The 15,357-nt window shown below is 38.8% G+C and overlaps 1 long non-coding RNA gene across 5 annotated transcripts in view; it reads left to right on the top strand.

Annotated features, from left to right (window-relative positions):
• The window catches only part of LOC309629124, a 128,929-nt gene that overhangs the window by 2,706 nt on the left and 110,866 nt on the right, over nt 1-15,357 (top strand). For 4 of the 5 annotated variants that reach the window (XR_014244857.1, XR_014244859.1, XR_014244860.1 and 1 more), the window contains exon 2: nt 3,459-5,187. This is a non-coding gene — a long non-coding RNA (uncharacterized lncRNA). The remainder of the gene's footprint in view (nt 1-3,458; nt 5,188-15,357) is intronic. The other variant, XR_014244858.1, reaches the window with a different exon arrangement.

The following is a 15,357-nucleotide window of genomic DNA, read 5'->3' as shown; positions in this document are numbered from 1 at the left end:
ACTGTCCAGTTGCATGAATTTCTTCTCAGCACACACAGTCTAAAGTTCCGGTGGTTAGAGCAACAACGAGGGCTCTTTTGATTTTCTTCCTGATTTTCTTACATTGTATATGAAGTTGCTTTCAGGTCAGCAGCATGTTTTGACATCTTTACGTGGAATATTCCAAATACATGAACTTGAATGGGGAGGTGTGTCCAGTGTGTCCAGAGAAGTAGATTAGAGAGGCACTTTCCATCAAACTTACACAGACGCCACTGAGAAGTCCTGGCACTAGTGACCTACGCCTGTTTACCTGTGTTACAATTGCATGAACATTATTCTGGCCAAAAACTTCCCTTCATTGTGGACATGTATGAGCATGTCCACAAATACACACTTGTGAATAAATTATTTGAAATTTAAGACAGCAGTGAAACTAGAGTCTTTAAAAACAAACCGCAGAATGGGAGAAAATATTTGCAAATGAAGCAACGGACAAAGGATTAATCTCCAAAACATACAAACAGCTCATGGAGCTCAGCATCAATAAAGCAAACAACCCAATTAAAAAATGCACAGAAGACCTAAATAGACATTTCACCAAAGAAGGCATACATTTGGGCAAGAGGCACATGAAAATATGCTCAACATCTCTAATTATTAGAGAAATGCAAATCAAAATTACGAGGTATCACCTCACACCAGTCAGAATGGCAATCATCAAAAAATCTACAGGCTTCCCTGGTGGTGCAGTGGTTAAGAACCTGCCTGCCAATGCAGGAGACACGGGTTCGAGCCCTGGTCTGGGAAGATCCCACATGCCGCAGAGCAACTAAGCCCGTGCGCCACAGCTACTGAGCCTGCGCTCTAAAGCCCGTGCTCCGCAACAAGAGAAGCCACCGTAATGAGAAGCCTGCACACTGCAACAAAGAGTAGCCCCCGCTCGCCACAACTAGAGAAAGCCCACACGCAGCAACAAAGACCCCACGCAGACAAAAAAAAAAAGAAAGAAATCTACAAACAATAAATGCTGGAGAGGGTGTGGAGAAAAGGGAACCCTTTTGCACTGTTGGTGGAAATGTAAATTGATACAGCCAGTATGGAGAACAGTATGGATGTTCCTTAGAAAACTAAAAATAGAACTACAGTATGACCCAGCAATCCCACTACTGGGCATATACCCTGAGAAAACCATAATTCAAAAGGACTCGTGTACCACAATGTTCATTGCAGCTCTATTTACAATATCCAGGACATGGAAGCAACCTAAATGTCCAATGACAGATGAATGGATAAAGATGTGGTACATATATACAATGGAATATTACTCAGCCATAGAAAGGAATGAAATTGGGTCATTTGTAGAGATGTGGATGGACCTAGAGACTGTCATACAGAGTGAAGTAAACCAGAAAGAGAAAAACAAAGATTGTATATTAATGCATATATGTAGAATCTAGAAAAATGGTACAGATGAACCTATTTGCAGAGCAGGAATAGAGACTAGACGCAGAGAATGGACATGTGGACATGCGGGGAAGGGGAGGGGGGATGAATTGGGAGATTAGGTTTGACATAAATACACTACCATGTGTAAAATAGATAGCTAGTGGGAACGTGCAGTATAGCGCAGGGAGCTCAGCTTGGTGCTCTGTGACGACCTAGATGGGTGGGATGGGGGGGTGTCAGGGAGGTCCAAAAGGAAGGGGATATGGGGATATATGTATATGTATAGCTGATTCACTTCATTGTACAGCAGAAACTAACACAATATTGTAAAGCAATTATATTCCAATAAAAAAAAGAAAAAAAGAAAAAGAAAAGCAATATTTGTAGTCTGACTCATGCTGCAACAAACGTGATTTCTTAGCTGTGATAGTTACCCAGAAGCTATAGTGATTTTAGCCTAACCAGGACATACAGTATCATAGAGAACCATTGCTTGGATATAGTGATTGATCCAGTAGCATTTATTCCCCAAGTGTGTTTGTGGCCTCAGTAAATGTTGACTGACAATTTTTTATGCTTTCCGGGATATAATACTGAATGGTAAAAATAAAAAATATGTGCCTGTTTCTGTCTTAGGAAAAGAATGCAATTTGTAAAGAAGAATATTTCTAAGAGTAATGAATATTGTTGAAGAAATATTTTTACATCTGTCTCTTAATTTTCAGTGCTTTATTTCTTGATTCTATCAGATATGTTGGCAGTTGTTGGACTGAAAAGCTTTTTCACTATTTATTTTTACTGCCTCTTTTGGACTGTGCAGGGGGAAAAAGCCCTTATCCATGAATAATCTTTCAAGCCACTATAAGAATAGGAATTATTGAAATAACAGCAGCTTAGTCTTTGCTGATGTACTTTTAAAAAGGTAAGTTGGAAAAATATACTTCTCAGAGACATCTGCTCCTGCTTGAACAGATTTGATATTCCTGTGTTGGGCTGTCAGAAAAATTAAAGCCGAATACTTAAAACATAATATCTTAGAACAAAAATCTCAGAAGCCTTTTGGTTGTGTGTTTTTTTTTTAAAGAAATTCACGTTCTTTTATTTATTTATTTATTTATTTATTTATTTATTTATTTATGACTGTGTTGAGTCTTCGTTTCTGTGCGAGGGCTTTCTCTAGTTGCGGCAAGCGGGGGCCACTCTTCATCGCGGTGCGCGGGCCTCTCACTATCGCGGCCTCTCTTGTTGCGGAGCACGGGCTCCAGACGCGCAGGCTCAGTAGTTGTGGCTCACGGGCCCAGCTGCTCCGCGGCATGTGGGATCTTCCCAGACCAGGGCTCGAACCCGTGTCCCCTGCACTGGCAGGCAGATTCTCAACCACTGTGCCACCAGGGAAGCCCTTGGTTGTGTTTTAATATTTTATTTAGCATGCAAAAAAATTTCAGCCTACATTAATGGTAAGCTTTCAAGATGGACCAGTATTTTGTATCCATGTTTAGTGGCCCTGGGTGATGAGATAGAACTGCACGATCCATCCTCAGATAGGCAGCCCCTGGCCTGCCTGTTAATGCACAGGGACCCACATCCTCATCTGAGGATTAACTGGGGCCTAAAAGCCAACGGACGTGCTTTCTTCCAAGTCGGACGCCTGCACTTACTTTTAACAACTTTGGAGCTTGTACTGTAAGGTTACTTCCCAGGCCAGAAATTTGCATCAAAGGGCTAAGAAAAATACATCCAAAAATAAACATGAAAGCCAAGACCTCATGCCAGGAACTCCAGCCACACACATCCTGTTGGCTGGTTCTCTTGCCTCACTTCTCACAGTTCTGCTTCTTTTAAAGCAAGTGGAAGCTGGTCCGGTCACTTGGACCTTGTGTCTGCACTAGAGTCTCACTCCGCTGTCCTCAAGCCTTTCCATGGGATGGTGAAGTGATTCAAATCCAGAGAGGAAGGGAGTGAGGTTATTAGGAGGCAACTGCAGTTACAATATATGTATATAGGAAGTCTTTTCCTATTGCCTTTGACAGCCCGAGCTTTCTTGGAGAGCCTCCAGCCCCAGTTTTCACTCTGTGGACTGAGATCCTCTTAACAGTAATAGATGCTAACAGGAAATTATCCTCGATGAAGATGCATGTTGCTATCCAAATAAAGGACTGCTCTTCACTGGATGTCTGAGAACACTGAGAAAAAGAAAAAGAAGGACATGTGCCCTACCAGGTCAGAATGGATCTTTTTCTATTCTTTAGTGGGGAAATATTACATGTCACGGTTTGCAGTTTGGTTTGAGGGATTATACTCTAAAGCGTCTCTGGCCTTTCTAATTATATTCCACCAGACCTCCATAGGTACCGCAGCACTGACATAATTTGATTTCTTCTTTATTTGTGGGGGGGCAGGTGTGTGTGTGGTAGTGGGGGAGTGGTGGCTCATCTTTTTCTGACTGTGAAGGACGTGTTTGTTTAGCCTGATGATCTGAAATGTTTCTAGAAGTTATTTGTTCATAAGTAGGCAGAGTTACATTTATCACATTAATATTAAATATACATATTTCTTTGGTGAATGGCATATATTAAAAATGAATTTGGGGCAGGAAAATAGATTGAGAGTGATGGCATTTCACCCTCTGGATGCCTGCTAGGTTCTTGCTTGCAGCTGTCAGATATGAAGTCCTTAGTGTTTATGGGAATTCTGTTACATTATTGATGACTTGAAGTCCTACCAGCTCCAAAAGCTATGATCTCACTCTTTCTCAGAAGATGATCAGGGGGTCTGAACAGATCAGAGCTTGGCTGGCAGGTGCCAGGAATGCCTAGATGTTGTGGGTAGGCTTGGTGGCAGGGTGCTGTAAGCAGTGCATTCCTTCTCAGCTGGTGCACCTTTGGGTGTTCGTTTCGGGAGTGTGCAGTGGATACTCACGTCTTTCAGGAGCTGCTGTTAGGAGAGGTTTTGAAATCCTTCCCCTGGTCGTGCATGTGCCAGCACACCGCTGACACCTCCCCCCCACCCTCTCCCTGCACTCTAATCTTGCGGTGGCCCTCTTCACTCTCTCAGCTCACCCACCGGGCTGCCTTCCTGCTAAAGAGCTGCTCGACTCAATGTTAATTGAGGCCACTTTGAAAATTTCATCTCTAGAAGCTTCTGTCATATTCAACAAACGTACTTGGCTCCCACCATGGGGAAGTGCAAAACGCACCACATCTGTCTTTCTGGTTTATGATCTAGTGGAGAAGACAGACAAGCATAAACACAAATCACCCTGATATGAGACAAACTGAAAATACTATAAGAAAGACACATATGCTGAAGGGCATATGGCAGAGGGCAGGGAGAGATTCATTTCCACACAGGCTGTCATTTCATCCAAAGACAAAGAGATCTGGTGAATTCTTGTGGGGCTAAGAAGCCTCTTTTCCAGCATCCCTAAAGGACTGGGGTCAGTTAACCAAATTACAACATTTGAGGCAGCCTTGACCCAAAGGACACAGAAAGGGCTTCCTGACTTGTGTTGTGCTGCATTCCGCTTTCCCCTCCTGCCCTGGGCCCCTGGGCAGGCTTGGTTAGGGTCTGCCTGCCCTCTGAGGGTGTCATGTGTTGTATTTCCAAATGCCTGGCTTTGTGTTTTGTTTGTTTTTCAGTCATCATCTGCTCTGAGGAGATGCAAATCTGCCCTGAGGTTTAACGGGTCTCCTGGGCAAAGGCAGTTCCAGTTGAGAAAACTTTTAAGAACTTGAGACTTTCAGAAGGAACTCATCGTAGGTATGGGCTGGGGATATTGTTAAGCTCTTTATGTGTCAGGAGCCCTGTGGTCATGGCCAAATTCTACCCCTCTGCAGTCTGTGGGCCACCATGGAGAGGTTAGGGCACAGTCACTGGGGCAGGGTGTCTGACACCAGACAAGGGGCAGCAGGAAATCCTGTCCCAAAGTCAGCAGCTCCGAATTCTGTCAGTCTTGCCCAGGTTGATCTAACGGACCTCACTGTTTTGAGCTGTTTAGCTCAGACCAGTAAATGTAAGACAGACCTTCTAAAGGCTATTGATGTGGCTGACTGGTTTGGCCTGAAATTTTGATCTATTCCTGGCTTAACCCAACTTTGCCGAATGACTTTTTGGAAAGCTCTCTAGCTTGCTGGGCCACCTATTTGTAAAATAAATGTACCTTTACTTCAGTCCTGCCTTGCTGACAGCAATGGTCCAAGTTAAGGTTGAACAATAGGTGCCTTATGAGTTGAAAAATTTAGAGTCTCCCCTCCTCTTTTGGTTTGCAAATTCAAGAAGAGCCCCAAGACTGTGTGAATGGAAAGAATAAAGTATAGGCAACAGCTCGTATTGTATCAAAATATATTATTCAAAAGGCAAGAACTTTTTGGTATCTTTCATCATTTGTAATTGTAATTCTTAAAACTAGTTTCACATTAGAATTACCTGGGGAGTTATTAAAACATTCCCACTCATGGACCCTCTCTAGACCAATGAAACCAGAGTCCCTAGAAGGTGGGACCTGGGAATGATAGCTTCTGAAAGCTCCCCCGGTACACCTCATGGGCAGCCAGGGCTGAGAACCCCTGTCTTCCAGCACCAGGCTCTGGTGTTTACTCTGCCACTCTGCACCTGCTGCTTTTGCGTGTACCTAGCCGGCATCTTCGCCCCATGCTAAGGCTCTATGACTGAATAACATGTTTGTTCCTTACTAGTCTGTTAAATTTCCCATTGTAATTATTCCTTCCCTCATATAGACATTCTGCTTCCAAGTTGGGGTTTCTGCCAGATTTAAGTGATAATGGCTATCCGTACTTTAGAGACAGAGTGAGTGGGATTTATTTGAGGCTTTGTGATTAGAGGTGACCTATGTGGTCTGGTTATTAGAAGTGTACGAGTAAGGTGCAAAATCACCCCCAAATTCCAATCCTACAAGCACATGTTCTCTTAGTTGTTAGAACAATGGTGTTGGCATACATCATGTGGCTCCTGGAAAATCCCACTGTGCCCTTGTGAGAGATAAAAGTGAAAAAGACAACTAACAGCTTAGGATTGTAGGGAATTTTCATTGCAAATTGGAATGCAAATTGCCTGTACAAATGTACAGAATGGGGCAAAGCCTTTAATCGGCATTTGTATCTTACTCAGCATCAGATGTTTGATACTAGAGAGAAACCTTACAAATGTACAGGATTGGCAAATCCTTTAAATGGTGTGCAAGCTTTATTCAACATCAGAGAATTCATACTGGGGAGAAGACTTACAAATGTTAAGAATGTGACAAAGCCTTTGACCAGCTTTCAATCCTTTCTAGACATCAGTAAATACATACTAGGGGAAAAAAAAAATCTACAGATGTAGAGAATGTGGCAAAGTCTTTAACCAGAGCTGTCACCTTGCTCGACATCAGAGAGTGTGTACTGGAGAGAAACCCTATGGATGTCATAAGTGATGAAAGACGTTTGTCCTAAATACACACTTTAGAAAACACCAGAGAGTTCATACTGGAAAGAAACTTGAGTGATGTAAAAAATGTACCAATGTATTTAATCAAAATTAAATCTAAATAAATATTAGAGAATGTATAGTAGAATGCATTGAGTCAATGACTCTCTTCTGGTATTACTCTAAATCAGAACTTATAGAAAATAAAACAAAGTTAAAACACTTAATTTTGTTAGTACGGATAAGAGGATCAAAGAGAGGGATATTTGAACTGGTATAATTATTTTCAATGTATCCTATTTATATTGACATTAACATTATTTGAGAGTTTTTGAAAAGGAAAATTTATGTAATTCAGCTCTCAAATTACTACATGCTATGCCTTTTTTTCTACTGTGTATGTGAACTTCTGTTTTTGATTGTTGCACCCTCAAAGATAAGCGAAGCCTGTTTGTATTAGGTGGGAATCCTGTATGTCTAATACTCCATGGAAGTTTAATGACCCTGTAATATAAAATGTACAATAACAATCTAAATGGAGACAATGTTTGTCATTGATTTAAAACATTTCTATAGGTCACCATAAGTTAAGCGTTCAGCACGTTACTAATTTTTATTAGGCAAGAACATCAGCTACAGGTTTTCATCAGTCAAGCCTAGGTTATGATAGTTTTCATTATATTCCACGCTCATATCACAGACATATTCTTTTTTATCACTTCTTTGTATCTTCAGAAAAGTTCACAGGGATCATATTAGCAAGATATGCTCAACAGTGTTCAATTCCTAAGATATAGCTCAGCAAAAATAATAAAAGTTTTCAAAGAAATAAAAATTCAAAACCAGTAGCGATAATTTATTTTATACCATTGTATATATTCTCACCCTGTGTATCTTTAAAACACAAAGAGCATCATCCACAAATAGATTTATAGATTTACTCAATTAAAATAATCTTAATTTCATTGTCATGAATATTTTCTTCAGTATCACCTTTAATATGTACAAAGTGCCCAAATAAATGTATGTCTGTGTGCTTGAAATGTCAATATTTGATCCACTTTTTTCTTGATTCTGTTATTCTTGCCAGTTAAAGAATCTGAGGTAAACATTTGTTAGTGTTGTCTTTGTGAATTTGAATTGTTCTTTTTAGGTAAATTTTAGTTCAGGTAAACTGGAATAAAACCCAAGCTCTAATATTTACTGAGTGTTTGACAAAATATCACAAAACAGAGAAACAGTAATATTATTTTTCTTAAACTATTTATGTGGTGCACTCAATACTTTTCAAAAAATGTTAGAAATATACATAGTACATAGTAAATATTCAAAAAAGGATTGTTGCTGGTATGCTTACTGTTCTATTAAATGAGTAAAAGCCATAAAACACTTACAGTTCCAAGTTAACTGTGAATTCTTACCTTTCCCTACTATCTCTGCTATTCAAAATTGTGGTTAACGAATCAGAGACTGTGGCATCGCTAGTGAAAAATGAGCTTGTTAAAAAGGTGGAACTCATGCGCTACCCCATAATTCCTGAATGAGATCTGCATTTTTACAGTATCCCCAGTGTACTTGTGTGCCTGTTCAAAATTGAAAGTGTATTTCTACCTCACCACGGCCTTTCCTTCTGAGAAACACACACATTTTATCCAGTATGATATATATAAAACACTCAAAAATGCATATGCCTGTGCTGATGTCATCATTTTATAATTACTCTTCCAGATAAGTACAGTCTGTAAAGTGGTTTTGTGAATCACATGTTATTTCCTTTTCTTGTAGTTAGAAATACAGTGAATATAAACAGAGAATACTACTGTGTACAAAACTATCTTATTGGATAATTCAAGACACTCTTCTAAATTAAAACCAGTTATCTTAACTTGCTGTTTTCTTCTTGGGTCACATAATGAACTCTTCCTGTGATGACATGGCATGTGTACTTTTAATTTCAAAATCTGCTGACATTCCAGGATGTGGCCATAGATTTCTCTCAAGAGGAGTGAGAATGCCTGGACCAAGATCAATGGGAATTGTACAGGGATGTGATGTTAGAGAAGTATAGGAACCTGGTCTCCTTGGGTGAGGATACCTTTCTTCCAGAATTCCTTATCCACCCACAGGGTTTGGATTCCTTCACTTGTAGATTGTTTCCTGAAATCTTCTGCTTCCTATGATAGAATTTCAGATTCCTGCTTTTTAGGAAAAATTGGGAGTTTGTGGGTATAGTCAGAAAGGCTTGTTCGTGATCCTAACCTTCCTCTTTTTTTTTTTTTTAAACATCTTTATTGAAGTATAATTGCTTTACAATGCTGTGTTAGTTTCTGCTTTATAACAAAGTGAATCAGTTATACATAAACATATGTTCCCATATCTCTTCCCTCTTGCATCTCCCTCCCTCCCACCCTCCCTATCCCACCCCTCTAGGTGGTCACAAAGCACCGAGCTGATCTCCCTGTGCTATGCGGCTGCTTCCCACTAGCTATCTATTTTACATTTGGTAGTGTATATATGTCCATGCCACTCTCTCACCCTGTCACATCTCACCCCTCCCCCTCCCCATATCCTCAAGTCCATTCTCTAGTAGGTCTGTGTCTTTATTCCCGTCTTGCCACTAGGTTCTTCATGACCTTCTTTTTTTTTTCTTAGATTCCATATATATGTGTTAGCATACTGTATTTGTTTTTCTCTTTCTGACTTACTTCACTCTGTATGACAGACTCTAACTCCATCCACCTCATTACAAATACCTCCATTTCATTTCTTTTTATGGCTGAGTAATATTCCATTGTATATATGTGCCAATGGATAACCTTCCTCTTTCTTGAGGTGATCTGCATCTTTCACCCTAGATTACTGGTAATTCTGTAAGTTCATTTGTATAAAATACACTAAAGATCAGATTTCCACCCCTTATTTATTACTTAGACATGGATCGCAGGAACTGATTTTTACCTGTTGCCTAGTATTTTAAATGTTCTTTCAAAAAACAGTCTTTGGGGAAATTAATTTCTCAAATATTTTAACATTCCACAATGCCTTCTCTTCTCACCTGAGCACAATACTAGATTGGAAATTGGCGCATCTACAGCAAAACTTACATTGCTCTTTTTAATGGACAGGTCTTGTTTTCTCTAAGCCAGAACTGGTCACCTTGTTGGAGCAAAAGAAGGATCCCTGGGATGTGAAAGGAATGGAGACAGTAGCCATATGCCCAGGCATGTGTGAATAGATGAAGCAGGTGATTCAGGTGAGAGGTCCAAAGATCACAGAGGAAGTCAAACCTCTGTCAAACCTAGTACGGTTTGGGAAGATCTGCTTCAATGGAAATGATATTTGTGAAGCCTAGTTTTATTTCTGTTGCTGTCATAGGGGGACATCTCCTGCCTGTTTCTTGTGCTCTTAAATCCTCCATGTATTCCCCTTCGGCTCCAGGGATTATCCCTCACCTCCACACTGAGAGCCAAAATCCTGGTCTTGACCTGTGAGGACCTGCATGATCTGGCTGCTCTTCCACTGCTTTTGGGTTCTAGGAAAAGCTGTGCCCATTTCTGAGTAACTCTGTGCTAAGCACCCCCCATTTTAATTTTAGTGTAGCTGATTTACAATGTTGTGATAATTTCTGCTGTACAGCAAAGTGATTCAGTTATACATATATATATATTTACATTCTTTTTCATATTCTTTTCCATTATGGTTATCATAGGATACTGAATACAGTTCTCTGTGCTACACAGTAAGACCTTGTTGTTTATCCATTCCGTATATAATAGCTTACATCTGCTAATCCCCAACTTCCCACTCCATCCCTCCCCCTTGGCAACTATAAGTCTGTTCCCTATGTCTGTGAGTCTGTTTCTGTTTCATAGATAGGTTCATTTGTGTCATATTTTAGATTCCACATATAAGTGATATATAGTATTTGTCTTTCTCTTTCTAACTTACTTCATTTAGTATGATAGTCTCTAGTTGCATCCATGTTGCTGCAATGGCATTATTTTGTTCTTTTTTATGGCTGAGTAGTATTCCATTATATATATATATGTATTGCATCTTCTATTTATTTATTTATTTATTTATTTATTGGCTGTGCCACATGCCTGTTGGATCTTAGTTCCCTGACCAGGGATCAAACCCAGGCCCCCTGCTGCAGTGGAAGTGTGGAGTTCTAACCATTGGACCACCAGGAAGGTCCTCCCTACATCCTCTTTATCCATTTATCTACCAATAGACATTTAGGTTGTTTCCATGTCTTGGCAATTGTTTTGTTTTGTTTTGTTTTAATTAATTAATTTATTTATTTATTTATGGCTGTGTTGGGTCTTCGTTTCTGTGCGAGGGCTTTCTCTAGTTGCAGCAAGTGGGGACCACTCTTCATCGCGGTGTGCGGGCCTCTCATTATCGCAGCCTCTCTTGTTGCAGAGCACAGGCTCCAGACGTGCAGGCTCAGTAATTGTGGCTCACGGGCCCAGTCGCTCCGCGGCATGTGGGATCCTCCCAGACCAGGGCTCGAACCCGCGTCCCCTGCACTGGCAGGCAGATTCTCAACCGCTGCGCCACCAGGGAAGCCCCGTCTTGGCAATTGTTAATAGCACTGCAGTGAACGCTGAAGTGCATGTAGCTTTTTGAATTGTAGTTTTCTATGATATATGCTCAGGAGTGGGATTGCTGGATCATATGGTACCTCTATTTTTAGTTTTTTAAGGAACCTCCATACTGTTCTCTATAGTGGCTTCACCAATTTACATTCCCATCAATAGGAGGGTTCCTTTTTCTCCACACCCTCTCTAGCATTTATTATTTGTAGACTTTTTAATGATGGTCATTCTGACTGGAGTGAGGTGATACCTCATTGTAGTTTTGATTTGCATTTCTCTAATAATTATGGATGTAGAACATTTTTTTTATGTGCCTGTTGGCTATCTGGATGTCTTCTTTGGAGAAATGTCTATTTAGATCTGCCCAATTTTTGATTGGGTAGTTTTTTTGGTATTGAGCTGTATGTGCTGTTTATATATAAAATATTTTCATTTGGAAATATCCAGTTAGAACCAGAATGGGTGAAAGAGAGCACAAAAGATTGTTTTTCCTGTTTTTTAAAAAGACATTCTGTGACCTGATATTTAATACATGATATCCGGGGTAAAATTGCTTGCAGTTGGAGATATGTAACAGAGTAGGGTTTCTTTCCTTGTCGTATGTGGATGCTAGTTTGGCATTTTTGCCAGAGAGAGTGTTCAGGAGGCAAAGTTCTTCTCCCTAATGTGGGGAAATCACTTTCTGATAGAGACTTTCATTCAAATTGGAAGAGTGGGGAAATATTGGTTTGGAGGGGACAAGCCATAAATCTAGGTTTTTAATGAAAAGTTGTGGATTGTAGTTTACCAAATGAGCAAAATGGGTATTCTTAAATTTTAGAAAAAAAATATAGTTCTCTTTGCATTTGCATTATGAAGCTGATACATGGAATTGAGGATTCTACATTTTTTTAACACAATAGAATTATCTTGACCTAATGTGTATGCATTGAACCTGTGGTAGCTTATTTTACCACCTAAATATTTTCCATCTATTAGACTACAAAGAAGCAAAGGAAAAAATATATACATATACACATACATACTACATTAGGGTGAGTGTGTGTGTGTTTATATATATATATATATATATATATATATATATATATATATGATGTTTGTATGTGGGTATAAGTATGTATGTGAAACACATCTATAAATCATACACCTATATGTGCATGTAAGTATACACACATATATATGCATTTGTATATCCAAATTGTTTCCTTATAGTAACATTGAAATATTGTTCAAGAAATTGAAAAATAATATTAATTACAATAATAAGAAATTGTTTTAAGCTAAAACCTACTTTAAGTAGTATATCATAGGCTAACAGTTTGTTTAAAATTACATGGAATATATTTCCTATTTTTTACTTTAATTCTTGTAATTTATGTATATCTCATGAAAAAAATCTAATTGTATACATTGAAAAAAACATTTGATTTTAACAGAAGCATGAGTCTATTTATGTTTACTATAGTAATGGACATTTTTACGTTTAGATTTTCCATCTTACTGTGTGCTCTTCACTGAACCTGTTCTATTTTGTTATTTTTTTTATCTTAACTCTTCTGTATTAATTTTTAAAAATAATACTTTTTATCGTTTCTCTTTGAAAATTACATGAGCAGTATATCTTAGTTAGTAATCTCAGAATTTCAGCTTACTTTAAAAAGATAATCACAGTGTCAATTATTTAAAGCATTCCACTTCTACCTTGGTGACTCATGGATATTAAAAATTGCTTTTGAAAAATTGGAGCTATGTATTAAAAAACAGGTAAAGACACAGAGACGTTTTATATGTAAACAGCAAATTTCAGAAGTTCAGAATCTGAATATACTCTGTATATAGCTCCTGGATAAAGAAACAGAAAATCGTTAGACACTCAGAGGCACTTGTTTCCCCTCCTAGTCACTACCAGAAAGGGTAATAACCATTGTTCTGATATCTAACAATTCAGATCAAATTTTCCTACTTTTAATTTTATGTAAATGGATTACAGAGCATATACACTTTTGTATCTGGATTTTTTATCTCTTATGTCGTTTGTGAGTATAACTGTATTCCATTGTGTAAATACTTAAGTATTAATTATTCCACTGTGTATCAGCATGAGTGATTTTCAGTTTGTGTCTATTAAGAATAATGCTGGTATATCAATTCTAGAACTTGTGTTTTGGTGATTCAAGTATGAATTAATCTTTGGTATATATGTAGTAGTGGAATTGTTTCATCTGTTCATCGTTTTTCAATACTTCCAAATATTTTCAAAATGATAGTGTCTCTTTTTATACTCATCAGTAGGGAATGAGACTCTTAGTTATATGCAATCATGCCAACAATTAATAATTCCTGTCATTATCCTCTTAGCTTTCTGATTAATGTGTGAAAATTCCAGATATTGGTTATGCTGCATTTTATTGATTACTATGGAAGTGAAGCATCGTTTTCAAATGTTCAATTAACGTTGAACCTAATTACCCAAGAACTAAGTAACCTCTTCTTGAAAAGTTTTTTGATTAATCATCCCACTTCTGCTCTTGTGCTGTCATTGATTTGTAGGAGTTCTTTGTACATGCTTAATATGAGTCTCTCTCGGACTCTCCTTCTGTGTCTTTTAATCATTATCAATTTTTAATTTAATATTATCTAATTTGTGATTTTCATTGTTTTACTTTTTTTTTTTTTTTCTGTTACAGAATTATTTTCCTATTCTAAGCCATGGAGATATTCCCCTTTGTTTTCTTAAGAAATTTTTATTTTTAAAAATTTTTTTTATTTTTTGGCTGTGTTGGGTCTTTGTTGCTGCGCGGGCTTTCTCTAGTTGTGGTGAGCGGGGACTACTCTTCGTTGCAGTACGCAGGCTTCTCATTGCACTGGCTTCTCTTGTTGGGGAGCACGGGCTCTGGGCACGCAGGCTTCAGTAGTTGTGGCTCGTGGGCTCAAGAGCACAGGCTCAGTAGTTGTGGCACACGGGGTTAGTTGCTCCGTGGCATGTGGGATCTTCCCAGACCAGGGCTCAGAACCTGTGTCCCCTGCATTGGCAGGCAGACTCTTAACCACTGCGCCAGCAGGGAAATTCCATAAGAAATTTATTTACTTAGCTTTAAAGTTAGGTTAGCAATCCACACAGAATCAGTTTCTTGTATCATAGTAAACAATATTTTTCTATAAAGTCTAAAAAGTTACATTTATTCTTAAAATGTATTATTCAGCTTTCTTTCCAATTGCTCTTAAGTCTCATTGATTCCCTGATATAAACATCATCTTACCCAGGGATCTGACATTTTCTGTGAATTCTCATAGTCATTCCCTCCAGTTCTTCCTGCCTCCTGAAATCTTTAGCAATCCCATGGTACCACAAATAAATGTCATCCTTAAGGACAAAAAACTTTACTCAGAGGATTGATTATTCCCACATTTCAAACGGGAACTTGCAACATGTTAGGAGGTGAGTGTACATGGGTCTCCCATATTGTTTCCCATCTTGTATCAGCCTCAGCTTGCACTCTCTGTTCAAGAATTTTGTACCACACACTAAACTGGAAGATGTAAGTAGTGTTTTGACTGCAGCAAAGGGCAGAATAATTGCCTGACTAATATAATAAACATAATGTCTCACTCTGATCAAAGGTTGGGCAGGATTGCTTGCAACCCACTTTAAGAGATTGGGGTGTTTTAAACTAAAGAATCCTCAGCTGTGATCCAAACCTCTCCCATGTGTAGCATCTACTTGGACCTCTTTGCATCACCCCCTGGGATATGGGGTGGATAAGGGAAGATAGGTGATCATGAAACTCTAGCTGCCTGTTGTGTCATAAAAAATAAAGCATTTTGTCTCATATTAAGGCATCTAAAATGTGGGTTTTATTTTTCAAAATCTATGCAGTTGTCAGCCTAACATGTGGTCTTTGCA

The sequence above is a fragment of the Balaenoptera borealis genome (assembly GCF_965194805.1).
Source record: "Balaenoptera borealis genome assembly, chromosome: 5".
NCBI lineage: Eukaryota > Metazoa > Chordata > Mammalia > Artiodactyla > Balaenopteridae > Balaenoptera > Balaenoptera borealis.
Note: the sequence above shows the minus strand (reverse complement) of the source record. Positions and strands in the feature narration are given on the sequence as shown.